The 15,100-nt window shown below is 38.3% G+C and overlaps 1 non-coding gene across 1 annotated transcript; it reads left to right on the top strand.

Moving 5' to 3' along the window:
- The first annotated feature begins 130 nt into the window (after nt 1–130).
- Nucleotides 131–316, top strand: LOC115286218. The gene has a single exon (XR_003905958.1). It is a non-coding gene; the product is annotated as a U2 spliceosomal RNA (small nuclear RNA).
- The last annotated feature ends 14,784 nt before the right edge of the window (nt 317–15,100 follow it).

The raw sequence follows: 15,100 nt of genomic DNA, 5'->3' as shown, positions 1-15,100 counted from the left end.
TAAAAATCTTGATTTTTAGTCAAAAGATAAGTACTTTACAGCAGTCCAGACGTTTCCTATTGTCCTTTGCTTTCTTGAGTATGCCCAATAGCACGTAGTACATAGCATCATTTTCTCCATGAACATACTCATCGCTTCTCAGCCTTTTGGCTGAGATCAAGTGTAGTATCTGCTCTTACCAGTTTAATATCTGATACATTCTCTATCCACAAATATATTCAGGAATTATTTCTGCAATGCATATATTCTATACATTTTTCGATACATTAAAAGTGTCACTTGGTGACTGTATTACATAATATGTACCAAAACTATTATCTATATAATTAGGTTCCTAAACAACTTCTGGACTAAATATCTGAATAATAAATAATAAGGTAGAAATCAAAGAGAGATTACTAAATTAATCTTTATCCAGTCTTTCTTAACTAATTTAATCCTGCTTTATCTTTAGACAGCATCCTTAGCTTAGCTTCATATTGCTCTTAGGGAAAAGTTTTGTAAATAAAAGTAAAAGTGGAGGGGGGGAGGAAAAAAGAAGAAAGAAAGGAAAGAAAAAGACAGAAAGAAAGAAGGAAGGAAGGATAAGTAGAATTGTCTTGTCATAACTAAATTCTAAAATCTTATCAGAGTAATCATATTTGAATCAGAAATGCCATCAGCCTATGGCATTAGACCCTAAAGAGCATATTGTAAAGCCTTTATCACTGACACTCAGGGGAAGTACTCACCGTGTCTCTCAGGAAAGTAATGCCCACATGTGCACACACAGAAACACACACACACACACACACACACACACACACACACACACACACGGGATTTAGCAGTAGTTTCCTTGGATTAAGGTGCTTAGAAGGTAAAGGGTTAGTGCACTTCATAGGCTCAGAACCTTTATTCATGTTTTCATAAAAACTGCAAGACTTCAGTCCCCATAATTCTCTATGTGTGTACTCACATATTCATCTTTTTGACTCCAGTCCAAGGATATTAATTTTCAAGTTAAAAAAAGTTGGCCAAATTTTCAGTCAACCATCTTTATATCATTTCTCCCAAACTTCAAATTTGGCTAGAAATGGCAAAACCTTTGATCTTAAATACAATGACCTGTGCAGAGAGAAAAAGAGAAATCATTGTGAGCTAGCAACTTGAGTATTGACCTTGATAATGTCTTCATTTTCCGACTATTCTTTCAAGTAGTGCTCTTATACTTAGATGTATACCGACACCGCAAATGTACATGAACTCTCCAGATCACTTTGATTTGGCCTGTGAAAGAATTGAGGGCCTTTCATACTTGCATTGGAGCTTTGGTAAGAAGTCCCTAAGCCCCCAGCCATGAACACTTAGAGAAGCAGGGTTTTTATTTCTACTAACATTTTATCCATACATCTCTCTTTTTGATTTTTCACTTTTTATCTTACATCACAGTTATTTAGGCAGTCCACACTCACTGAATAAACACATGAATAAATTAATAAACACATAAACAAACTGTCTGCCTACAGAATAGCATCTCTGCATTTTAAGGAAAGATTGGCACTCTCTGTTAAATAAATATACATCACCTTTTATACAATTTTATGCTTTAAGTGGTACTCAAGAAGTTTTACAACATGGCAGAAACTCTGGAATACTTTTCCAAGCAAGTTAAATTGCAACTGGTCTTGATTAAGGATCACTCTCTGTTGGTGGTGGTCTTTGGACTTTGGAAATTATCACATATTTCAAAACTAATGAAATAACAGGTAAAAGTTATTACCACTCAGGAAAGCTCTTGAGCAAATGGGTCAGTGTTTCAGATCTATGAGTATTCTTTCTTCTTGTTCACCTTGGACTCAGATGAAAAAATAATGCCATCCATATTTCACGGCCCCTTAATGGAAATGAGCAACTGTCTTTTAATGAGATTTTTCAGTTCCTACCCAAGTGCAAATAAACATTAAAAGCCACTCAAAACCAACAGAAATGTCAGTAGCCTTGAAAACATGTTGAATCTACTAAATGATGTGAAAATGATGTGAGCTGCCTTAGTGATAAATTCAGGAAGAAAATGATAAAGTTTATCAATGCATTATGAGATATCATTTTCGTGTTTACTGCTACCATTTAATGTAATGAAAGTAACATGGGACTGGTTGTCAAATAATGCAATAGAGCTAGGAGTTATTTATTAGCATATACTGTTTTCCATAAATGTAAAAGGATGTTTTAATATCTCAGACAAATAACATACTCAATAGCCAAGTCTTGAGGCTTTTTTTAAATCAATTCCATTAAAACTATGCCCTGTAATGTGTTTCTAGCCCCAAAATATACTTTGCTATCTGGTAGAATTGCCCTTAACTCAGTCATTTTCTTTTAAATTCATTTTAAGCATAACAAAATTTGTTTGAAATTATGAATTTGTGATCTGGAAATAAAATTAAATATTGAAAACAAAAGTAAAAGCCTTATACTATGTTCTTAGGCAATTATCTTTACCTATTTGAATAAGTTTTCTCTTCTCCCTAAATGAGATCTAGCTGTTTAAGGCACTTCTAAAGTTTTGAATCTATATTTTCTAATAATTCTTTACCAAATACTCTGCCTCCAGTCTTTCTCCAATCCAAACTAGGCTCCTCATAATATTTCTGCTCGCTTTCCAGTGCTGAAAAATCTGATAATGAAAGTTTTCTGAATGACCAACCTCATAGTTTATACCTTCCATTTTCATAGACTGTACATCCCAGTCCAAAGTGGCCTCTCTCCCAACTTTCTCCTCTAAAGTCTCACATGGTTGAGATAGTTTTAGTTTTTATCACATAATTCCTAAGGTTCTTGGTTACATGTTACAGAGAGATATAGAATCCAGAAACCCAACTAGACTGTGTGTCCTATGTAGTCCAGGGCTATGAATTACACATAGTGATTTTTAAAAACCATGAGGTTAGACCTGTCTCATGTATAATTGACCCTGAAAAGTATTTCTTGATTAATATATTTTTGATGAGTTGGACAGAAAAAATCAGCGGAACAATTCCTAATTGGGCAGATTATTCTATTTATCTAAAACCAAAGCCACCCATCTTAATATTTTTTAATGACCCTCAGCATTTCATCTTAATCTGGGAAGGATTAATGTTTACTTTATGATGGATTATGGCTGTAAAAATACATACAAACTAACTAAAGCCTTTTCTTTAAGGCTTAAAACCAGATCTTTGTCCTCAAGGAGCTTAGAGTCCTAGGAAAGAGTTAAAAAGACACAAGACACATGAGAAGTTAAATCATGACCAATGATTTTAATAACAGTTCAAGTCAACAATAGAGGAAATGCCATAATTCTGAACATACGTAACCAGGCAAATGCACCAACATTAATTGCTATAGAAATTTAAAGAAGGAAAGGTGATTTCAGGCTAATTTGACTAGGTGTAAAGAGACCAACTGACATGGTGGGGAGAAGACCATGAAGAGCATAAAGTGTCTGGGGTGAAGTTGGAGCTCATCTGTAGAGAGTCTGAATGTCTGCATATGGTACGTGAGGCATCAAGGAGCCAATTACTAGGATAGTAAAAGGATCAACACAGGTCTGTTGACTAAATCTTAAAATCTTATATTTTACTGTTTATTTACAAAAACCACTACAACAATCAGCACAATTTTCTTAAATGAAAAACTAATTTCATCTTCAAGTAATGAAAGACAACATCCCTGGTATATTAATTGGTGAGTGGTGAAAACCCATTGTCATAGTGGTCAGGTGTTAGACTCCGGAGCCTAAATGCCTAGATTTCCGCATCACCTCTGCCACTTACTAGCCAATGGGAGTTACATAACCTCTCTCTGCCTTAGTCTTTTGGTATGTGAAATGGGTATAATACAGCATCTTCCTTATAGGGATGCCATGAAAATTAAAATGAGCTATATATGCAAAGCATTTATAACAGTTCTTGGCACATAATACATCTTATATAGATATTAGCTATTCTATCCATACTGTTATTCAAGTTTTAGATACTGGACTTTTCTGTTGTGCTTCTATACAAATGAGTTGATAGCAATAAAAATAAAGTACCATCCTTCAGACATGAAGTCATGAGATGTGAACACATAATACCAATGATAGTAACAAATTTGCTCTAATATTTCCTATAGTCTGATTTTGACACTGGGGTTAGACTGTTAGGTCAAAGCATGGTTTGTGACCCAAAACTGCTGAGTAAGACTAAAATCTCTTCACGTAGGGATCAAACATAGACCTTGACCTCTCTGGTAATGCTGTCCAACCAAAAACTGGGTGGATGGTGGTGCCAGGTGTTACCTAATGAGATCTATTAACTCTTTTACACCCCTTTGAGAGTGCTGCACAGGGCTACCCCTCCCGAACACGGAGGAGAAGCCAGCTCACTACACTTTAGAAATAAACACATAGATGGCTTAATGTGCACTTTGCCCAAAGCACACTTTCAATAATTGTTTGTTGAATGCATGAAAAGAGACTTAAGCCATTAGAGTAACAATCAGGCTATGGGTGCTCCCTAGGCAGCCTCTTTCCCCTTCTAAATATTATATTTCATCTTGTGAAAGCAGACCTCCAAATGATAATAAAAACAAGCACAAATCATAGTCTTTATGAAGCCTTTGAAAATAGTTCCCTGGCTTGTTGGAAAGTAGAGAAGGTTTTCCTCTTTTTTTTTTCTTAGAATGTTTGACAGTTCTTTGTAACTAAAGTATATCCTGCATTCTGTTTAGAATGAGATGTGATTCTTACTTTTACACATTCCAGACGGTTCCAGACAAGATTTCACTTATTGTGCACTAATTTGGAGGAAATTATTTTAGAGATAACACTTGTCACTGAACCTGAAGAAATGATTTCTTAACCAAAGAATCTATAAGTTATAAGATTGAGTTGATTTTTTAAACTATATTTTTCATTGGCCAAAATTTTTTTTTATGTATTAGAATAGAAATTGGTTTGACTGAACTTTTTCCTTCTCTCTGAATCCTTCCTCAACTGAATATTATAAAGGCAAAAAAAAAAATTCTGTAGAACTTATTACATGGAAGCTATTTTTTTAAGGATTTTACATTAATTCATTTTTTCCCTCACAACTCATTATATTATTAAGTGCTATGAATAAATATACTCCCTTTATCCTTACAACATTGGTGATTTTATTATCCTGCCCATTCTACAGAGAAGAAACTGATCCACAAAGAAGTCCAGTAAGTTGCTGCTGTCAAGGGACAGAGCTGGGATTTCCATCAAGGCAGTGTGCACTCCAGGGCCTTTGCTCTAAGGAAACAGGAAGGAGGAATGCATCCAGGACAACAACAGGTCAGAGTGATGTCTGAGGCCTCACAAATGAGTAGCGCGTTGCTAATCTACCAGGGACAGGGACAGGACCGCAGGCCTCATCAGCCCTGAGCTTGTCGACCAGCTGTAAGGCCCCGGGTTGCTTCAGAGAATATCACCAGAAGACCTCAGCTCCTCGAAGAACCGTCCTGAGCTTCGGATAATTAAACCACCCTCACTTTCTGCTGAATTACACTAATCCTTCGTCAGGCGTTGAGGCAATTCACTTACTTACTTAACAAGCAATCAACAAAGATTTCTTAAGCACCACATGCTGCCAGGCACTAGGAATACTGTAATGAATCTCAAGGATTTTTACACTCAAGGACATTGTAGTCCACTTGTGAACATAGAAATTAAATCTGTAAATATTGACATGTTTTAATATCTATATTTATTTATATTATCCTGAGAGTTAGAGACAAGGCTTCTGGGGTGGAGAAAAGCTATTTGTATTTACTTTTGCCCTGGTATTTCTTCCCTCTGAGGTTGCCACAATGAGACGCAGATGTCACATTATACTTGCTGGAGTCTGTTCTGTAGGTGAAGAACCCCAGAAGAATGTGAGAATTTACGTAAAAGAGGGATAACTGTCCCCCTTCCTTCTCTTCATAAGATGATGAAAGAAAATTCTACTCCCTAAGGTCCACTAACTCTCCTTTGGGAAGGAATAGGGAGCATCCTGGATTTTTACCCTTTGGATTGTAAATGTTTCCAGGGGAGATAAAGGATAAGTCTCTCTGAAATGAACTCCACCCAAGAGTCCTATCCAAGACTACTCTTGGAATGTCTCCATGCCTCCAGACCTTATCATCTCTTGAAATAACAGATACCTTCAAGGAAACGAGTCTCTTACTATATTAAGTTGCAAAGTCTGTTCTTTAACCCAGGTCCCAGAAAAATTTGCCCTGAAAACCCTGACTATGCAGAAACATAAAAATATTCACTTCCTGACCATCACGAAGATGGTGACGACCACAGATGAGACATTCAGCGTGCTGTGGAAGGGTGAAATGAAACCTAATCTACGCTTAGCGAGGGAGGGGAGGGTCATGGAAGACATTCCTGAATAGTGATGTTTGGTCTGAGGCATGGAGATGAAGTTAGTCATGCAAAGAGCAGGACTGGTGGTGGGGTGAGGGGTCCAGCCAATGGGATGACTAAGGCAGATAACTGAAAGGTGGTTTCAGGGAGAAAAAAAGCTGGCCATGTGACTGAAATCTGGAGTAGAACTGAAATTGGTAATGAAATGGGAAACGTGAGTAGAGACCAAGCCATAAAGGCCTAGTCAGGTTTGCACATTTCTTTTACAATCTGGCAGCAGGTCAGGGCATCTGGCTGGTGCAGTCGATAGGGCATGCAACTTTTGATCTTGGGGTCATGAGCTTAAGCCCCACATGGGGCGGTGGAGATTGCATTAAGAAAAATCTGGCAGTAAGTCAAAAGGTTTTAGGTGGGGATAGTGGCATGATTTCTGGTTGTTAAAAGTTACTAGGAGCTACATTGTATAGAATAGATTTGATCCAACGTAGAACAATTGGAGGGGGTGGGAGGCTGAATCTCGAATCTCTGTGATGTTCACACCCCCCAACATCGAGCTTTTTAACAATTTTGTTAACCATTTTTTGTCAGTCATTCTCTTTTTTTTCGATGTTCCAGTCTTAGGAAGATCATTTGTCATTTGCTTTAGTGGTGCAAACATGCATTTCAAGCTTTTAAGAGCACACAACGCACCAGGGAGATTATTACAATAACTATAAGCAGGACAATTCCCAATGTTTGCAGTGCACTTCGGAGCCATGACCTCCAAGACCCAAGCCAATTAAAGAAAGATCTCAGTGGAGGACTCACGCATTGAAACCAAGCTGGGCTTCAGCTTCCTCAAAGTGCTAATCTAGGTACAGCAGGTGGTATCGGCCACAACACAGACACCTTCTTGCTCAGCTAAGTGATAATCGAAAGCTATCCTACTATCAAGGACAACGCTGTGAAGTTAGAAAGAGTCTAGGGACTTTTGTCGGGCAGGTATTGCTTTAGCAACAGATTCTGCAATATTTTCAAGAGTGAAGGAGAGATTCCTGGTTATATTTATTCCTAACCGGGGAAGTAGGGCCTTGCCAAGGGAAGTGTATCCTGGAGCATGATGATTCCCATTTCAAACCGTAGCTTGGGACTTGGAAGATGACAATCATGAAAGCCACCTAAAATTTTAAGCATGTAGAGACAACATAACCAATTTTATTCTCATTACCTCTGCCTTATGCTCTCTCTCTCTCTCTCTCTCCCCCTCTGCCTCACTCCCCTGCTTGTGCGTACACACTCTCTTTCTCTCTCAAAAAAGTAATTAATTACTTAAAGTAAAAATAAAAATAAATAAAATAGGTATCTCATTCCGTTTGTTTAATTTTGGAGCCTTTGTTTTCAAGTGCATCTCTTAAATAATCTTATCTAATTGGAACATTCCTTACAATGGCCATTATAATTCTAGGCTGTCTTTAGTAAGGTTTTGTCATTTTACAAGTATCTACAGCTTGCAGGACAACAGTCCTTATATATACAGTAAGTGGCGGTGCCCGTGGTAGAAGAGGCTTGGTGGGCATGCTGACAGCTGGGGCTCCCAACACATGGGTGCTTTGCAGTGAGTCTTTGCTGCAGCACAATATGGAGAGGTGGAAAGTGGGCTGCTGAAATGAAAACTTTGTTTGTCATACTTCATCATGTGCCAGGACTGTGAGAGATAGGAAGGAAGCTTTAAAATTGTATTAAATCACAATTAGAAAGCACTATAAAATGACATTTAACCAAGCACTGTATAGTTTCATGCTAAATAAGCAGCAAGGATAAGAGCTATTGGTCATTGAGGGAGCTTCCTAGAAGGAAATAGAACTTTCTAGAAGGAAATGAGCCAGATTCTAGACTTCTTTAGAATCTGGCTAGGAAAAAAAGATATATAAGTAGATAGCAGAAAAGGGAAAAACTATAAGTAAAAGTCCCAGGGCCAGAATACATATAGTGTGTGTGTGTGTGTGTGTGTGTGTGTGTGTGTGTGAGTGTGTGTATTTGAAGAAGTATTATGTGTGTAAACCCATATGTGTTGAAGTTGAGGGGGGAGAGAAAAGCAGTAAAATATAGATAATACATTTTATGATAGGTAAATGTGAAATAACATGTGGGAGAGGTGGGATGGGTCCTGATTATCAAGGATCTTGAAGAGCATAGGCATGAGCTGACACAGGAAGACACCATCATCAATTTTGACCAAAGAGCTGAATGATGAAAGCAGCATTTTATTAAAAAAAATTATAACTACTTTTGTGTACAGAATAGTCTGGAGAGGAGACAGGCAATTTTACAATCCTTCAAAAGTGTCTTTGAACGTCAAAACATTTTTAAGTCTTTGTAGAGCTAAATTGAAGAACTCCCAACAACATATTTTCTTTCTTCCTTCTCAAAGGCATGCTGACGTGGCAAGCGAAACAGCTTTACCATGTCTTTGTTCCTTCCTTTCACAAGGAACATGAAAGAACTGCTATGTTCTTCTCATCTGAAGAGCTCAATGTACAGGGGCTTTAATTTCTATCTTTGTGGGAAGTTTTCCTCTCAACATGCATACTAGTTATTTTTATTTGGTGTCTTAAAAATCCATTTCCAAGAAAAAGTAAAATAAAATAAAATAATAAATTCCACTTTAAATTAATGAGGAATTTCTTCCTAAGCATACAAACCTAAAAACCAAAAGTCAAAGCCTTGAGGATTAGAGGGACTGGGGTTATTCAGTGAAGAGTGGGGAATAACAAACTGTTTCCCCCATTGAATACAGATTTATTTTATTACATCATTTGTATCTTTGCTAATGACGATGCAAGAACAAACATGTTTTTGAACTATGGTTCCAAGAGGAACCCCAAAAGAATTTTCCCATCATAAGTGGAAGCATGAAAACAAACTCTTAAGGAATGTTATTGATCTTCCTAGAAAGGTTTTGCTTACAATGGTCTGATTTGAGCTTAGGTGATATTCGAACATGTTATATGAAGAGATGGCAGAGAGCTAGAGAAATTAGGGTTAAAGGAACATTAAATATAGAGACCTATTTTAATATTGAGGATGAAATATCGTTCGACCTTTACATTTAAACAAAGGGCAATCTGATGAGGCAGACATCAGAAAAACATGTTCTGCAAGATGAAGCCAGACGTAATGAAGTCATTCACAAGTAAGAACCCACAAGAAGAGGTAGACACAGTTTTGTGATTTTGAGTATAGGGTGTCTCTGTGACTCATATTTTTTTCCAACTCCATTCCCATCAAATATACTTTTTTAAAGATTAATATTTTAAAAAATCATACTACTAGTGCATTGACGTCAGCTTTTAGGCATTGGGTTCCATGCTCTGGAATGCCTCTGTCAAAATGTACCTGGGAAGGTCCTCCCCCACTGGAGGGGTTTCCAGGGAGTGCCACAAGAAAGTACCACAGTCTGGGGGTCTTAAGCAATAGGAATTTATTGTCTCACAATCCTGAATGCTAGAAGCCTAAAGTTAAGGTGTTGAAAAAGATTATTTCTGGGGGATGTGAGAGAAGATGTGTTCCATGCCTCTCTCCTAGCTTCTGCCAGCCTTGGAAATCACTTGGTGGGTAGATGGTGTTCTCCTTGTGCCTTCTCATTATCTTCCATCTCTCTGTGTTCACAGTTCCCCTTTTTATAGACATACAGTCATACTGGGTTAGGACCCACCTTAATGACCGCATCTTAATTTGACCATTTGCAAAGACCGTATTTCCAAACAAGGTAACATTCACATGTATTGGGGGTTAGGGCTTCAACATCATTTGATAGGACACCACCCAACCCAAAACATGCACCATTATGAAGTGGTGAGGTCTCACCATCTACCATAATGCAACATTGGCCCTGAGGGCCACTGCTTATGACATGGAGCAAATCCAAGTATGGGGGCAGTGTTAGGTGGAACAGGAACAGAGGAATTGCTGGCCACAAATTCTAATTTTTTTTTAATTTTTTTTTTGTTTTATTTATTTTTGATACTGAGAGAGACAGAGCATGAGAGGGGGAGGGGCAGAGAGAGAAGGAGACACAGAACTGGAAGCAGGCTCCAGGCTCTGAGCTAGCTGTCAGCACAGAGCCCAATGCGGGGCTCGAACCCACGACTGTGAGATCTGACCTGAGCCGAAGCCGGAGGCTTAACCGACTGAGCCACCCAGGCACCCCCTAATTTTTTTAAAGATTGGGCAGATTCAAACCACTTGGTGGGTATGTATGGCTTATCAAAGCCCACACATTTGAGAAGTCTACACCAAATTTTACCTAAAGTCTGCCAGACCTAGAATACTACACATGCTAATTTAATACTTCTTTTGTAATGTTTCCATTTTCCCCACAGGACCTAGATGAGGCTTTGTTTTTAATCCCTTATTTAAAATGCAATATGAGGAAATAGGTCTTACGTCAGCATAAAATTTTGTTTAGCTTGAAAAAGAAGACAGTTCCTTTAAAAATATCTTATTAAAACTTTAGTTGCTTTCTTTCCATCCCCCAAAGAGAAAGAAAAGCACTATATTCATCAAAAATATGCCACTGGGAAGATAATGTAATTAAACCTAAATTATAGGAAACAACCAAGAGCCATGAAAACCTCTGACTGTCTAGAAAGTTTCAGAAAACCTTATTTGAAGGGAAAGTTCCAGAACTTGGCCGTTTTCCTCTTTTTGTCAGAAAAAGAAGCACTGGATGTTTTGACTCTGCCCTTGCAAATAGAAGAGTCAAAGTTCCTGCAACCAGGTTTGCAATTTTACATAACTAAGAGGTAGAGAGTCCAATATCAAAACCAAGGTCTTCTGCTGCCTTACTTAGTGCCCCTGGCCATAAGTTTTAAAACCTTTCAAATTTACAGAGCAATTTGCTAACTATAGTAAGCGTTCTTATTGGTACCAGTTAGAAATAGTTTCAGCATTATAACAATGAAGTAGACTAATATTATCTTAAATAGATAGGATTTGGAGGGGGAAGGGTTATTTTTGATTTGTTTTGGTTTTTTTTGCTTTGTTTTGCAAACAAATGGAAAACATAATCCAAACTCTGGTAAGAGTCCAGAACATAAATAGTGGTTCAATCATGTCATTCAGAATCAGGCTTTTTCTACTCTACCATTCTCAGTAAGTTGACTTTTTGTTTTTATTTTGATCATTTCAAGATGGCTGTCAAGCTCCAGGCTTCCTGTGTGTGTTTTGGCTGAAAGAAGGAATCACAGGAGCCAATAAGCTACCTTCTCCTCTCTGTTGTTGTTATTAGGGAGCAAAGAGTTCTCCAGAAGCCTCCAGGTTATTCTTTTTTGTTCAGATCTCTGTCACATGGCCACCCTTAGTTATATATGAGGAGAGCAAATTGAGTATATGGTAAAGTGACTTCAGATCATTATGATTTATTTAGACCTGAGCATCATCATGACATCAAGACACTGAATCAAATCATGGTTCTATAATCAAGAAAGAATGGGGGGAAATGGCCTTTGAATCAAGTGTCAACCTGGAGGGGTATGTCAGAAGGCTTTTGAAAACCCATAAATAAATGATATTGGAATTGAAAGTACAACAGAAAAATGACTACAACAATTAACTAAAAGAACAAATAAGAAAAAAATAGGAATTCTTTATCACTTTGGAAAGCTCAAGAAATAGCACTGGATAAAATCAGAGTCTATTACAATAACAAGCATTGACTAAATTAATAATAGCATTAATATGGATACAAATTAATTATTTGCTAATCCTTAGTCATTTGCCATCACATATTTAAATGCTGAATGGAATCATTTCAACAACTGGTCATATGAACAATTTTACAGTATCTAGAATGGAGCTTTGAAAACTCTAATGTACTTATAGGTATGTGGGGTATTTTCAAAATGTGGATTCTGATTCAGTAGGTCTGTGTAGGGCCTGGGAGTGAATTTCTAACAATAGTCCAGGCGATGCTAATGATTTTGGTCCATGGGTTGTACTTTGAATGGTAAAGATCTAGAAAAAGATTCCTATCTTTTTAGTTATGGTCATCATGAAGTTTACTTTTATTTTAGAGTTTTCACAAAATTGCCCTTGTTTTTGGTAAGAAAAATAAAGACAGGTTCCTAGAATGTGAATAAAGATGGGATTTTTGAATAATTGAATAATTCATTGTTACAAACATTGTTTTAGCCTTTTTTTTTTAGAAAGAGCAAGAGAGCATGAGCAGGGGAGAAGGGCAGAGGGAGAAACAGAATCCCAAGCAGGCTTCACACTGTCAGCACAGAGCTTGACATGTGACTCAGTGTGAGACTCCATCCCAGGCCCCTGGGATCATGACCTGAGCCAAAAATCAGTAGACACTGAGACACCCAGGTTTCCCCATTTCTGTCTTTTTCACATAGTTTCAGTCTCAACCAAGTACCAGACACAAGTGATTTTTCCTCTTCATATTGTTGGAAAACACCCATTTCCTTTCTAATCCCAAATACCTTCTACAGATAGAGAAGACTTTCAAAGGATTCAAACCCCCCTTTGTCCTGTAAGCACTTTGCTATATCTGGCTTTCAGGTTTTCACCAGAAGATCTTTAGATGTATACCAACTATTTAACACTTCTGGGTTTACTACCTTCAGCACACCTAGATAAAGTATGAAATTAGGGAGAAGTTGTTCTCTATTCCTCTGTGTACAGCTGCTTGAAAATGACTTTTTTGTTGCCTCCTAGGCAGAGCCAGGGTTGGTTAGAGGGGTCACGATAAGACACGTAAGGAATCAAGGTCTTTGAGAAGGACCTCAAGGGTTAGGCAGAGCACATGGGCTAATGCAGCCACCTAGCATTGACCTCTGTGTACTAGGGAGACAGGAGGCTTTCCTACATTGATAACAGAATGCTAAAATCAAACACTGTATCTTTTCTTATTTTAAGTTGATAAAGTTCTTGACACAGTGCATGTTTTGTTGAGGATCTCTTCTAATATTTGGTGAGGACTGAAAAGTCAAATGCATTTGTTATCTTCAAGGTTCTGTGTTTCTTCATAGGTAGTATCTATGTGAACATGGGCTGAAAGTGACAACAGGTTTAATAACAAAGACACTAAATTGCACAGCATCTCAGAGCCAGAATTAACCTTTCTGTCTATTATGGATTGAATGTTTGTGTGTCCCGTCAAATTCGTAAGTTGGAACCCTAACTGTTAATGCAATGCTATCTGGAGATGGGGCCATTAGGGGGCCATGAGGTTGTGAGCTGGGGAGAAAGGGGACAACTTGGGGAGGGGCGGTGCTCGTGATTGGATTAGTGACCTTACAAGAACAGGAAACAGGAACATCTTCTTTTCCCATTTCTCTTTTTTTGTGACCACAGAAGAAAAGACCCCATGAGGACAAAGTGAGAAGTGGCTGTCATCAAGCCAGGAAGAGAGTACCTACCAGAAACCAAACTCTACCAGACGTTGAATCTTGGACTATCCAGCTTCCAGAACTATGAGAAAATAAATTGTTTGAGCCACCCAATTGATGGTCTTTTGTTATTACAATCTCAGCAGATTAAGGCACACACACTTGCTCTGTCTTATTCATCCTTTCTCTCTGTCTCTTTCAATCTTTCTTTCCCTACAGAACTTTCTGGAAAACTTTAAACAAATATTACAAGTATGTCACTGGTCATTTCCTCAGAGCAGGGTTTACTCTGGCTGGTTTAAGCAAAAGGGATTTTTTTTTTTAAAGACCATGAATAGGCTTACAAATTAACTACGAGAGAAACTCTCCAGGTTGAGCATCCAGAAAGAACTTTCCAAAGCCACTCCATACTCTGGTGGCCCCTGGGAGTTGCCATGATAGGAAATGCCATCAAGGCTGCTGGACTAGGCACCACGTTGCCACTACTGTTGAATAAGCCCCTCCCCTCACTCCCTTCAGTGCTGAATTCAAGTTCCCCAGAAGCACATCTCTTTGGCAGAACCCGAATCATATCCAGACCATAAGCTACCCTGGAGTCTGAAAGGTGTTACTTTTAGCTTTCCAGCGTCTACAGTTTAGGAAGGAGATTGAAAAGATTATTAATTAGGTAAAACCATAGTACCAGTAATAATAAGCCCAACAAAATGGCACAAATTTCAAACTCACTCAAATCAACCTATGAAATCTGAGCTTTTGGCACTTCATGGACTGTCTGTCACTCAAATCACACACAAAGTCACACATTTGTCTAGGCCCTATTTCCTCTAGACATGCTTAGCTTTTCACCATCCATTTTCATCCACACACCTACTTCTTACCCTCCTCAGATGCATGATGACTCATCCAGCCCCACCCCAGAGTGCTACTTGTCCTGATTCCTGATAAAAGCAGGCCAGCAACAGTTGACTGGCTCATGCCATTCCAGTGGTCATAAAACTCTGAACACACTATTTAACACTCTGGTTATCTCAGTCTCTTCTGCAAATCGTGGGGGGACGCCAGGCTTTGACATGGCTTCCATCACTCTCCTCATGGTAGAAACCACAGCAGCTCTGATGACTGAATTCGATCCCAGCAGTTGTCTGGAGGGCGGATGGGCAAACCAGAGATGAGAAACAGGAGACAGAAGTCAGTAGAGAGGTTCTCTGCCTTTCTTTCCACCAAAGGACCTTCTGAGATGTTCCTCATAACTGAGCAACTTTTTGAACTTCCAGGATAACTGGAACTCAGTAATCTGATTTTTTATTTGTTTCTATCCATCCTTTCTTCTTCA

The sequence above is a fragment of the Suricata suricatta genome, chromosome 2 (assembly GCF_006229205.1).
Source record: "Suricata suricatta isolate VVHF042 chromosome 2, meerkat_22Aug2017_6uvM2_HiC, whole genome shotgun sequence".
Taxonomy (NCBI): domain Eukaryota; kingdom Metazoa; phylum Chordata; class Mammalia; order Carnivora; family Herpestidae; genus Suricata; species Suricata suricatta.
Note: the sequence above shows the minus strand (reverse complement) of the source record. Positions and strands in the feature narration are given on the sequence as shown.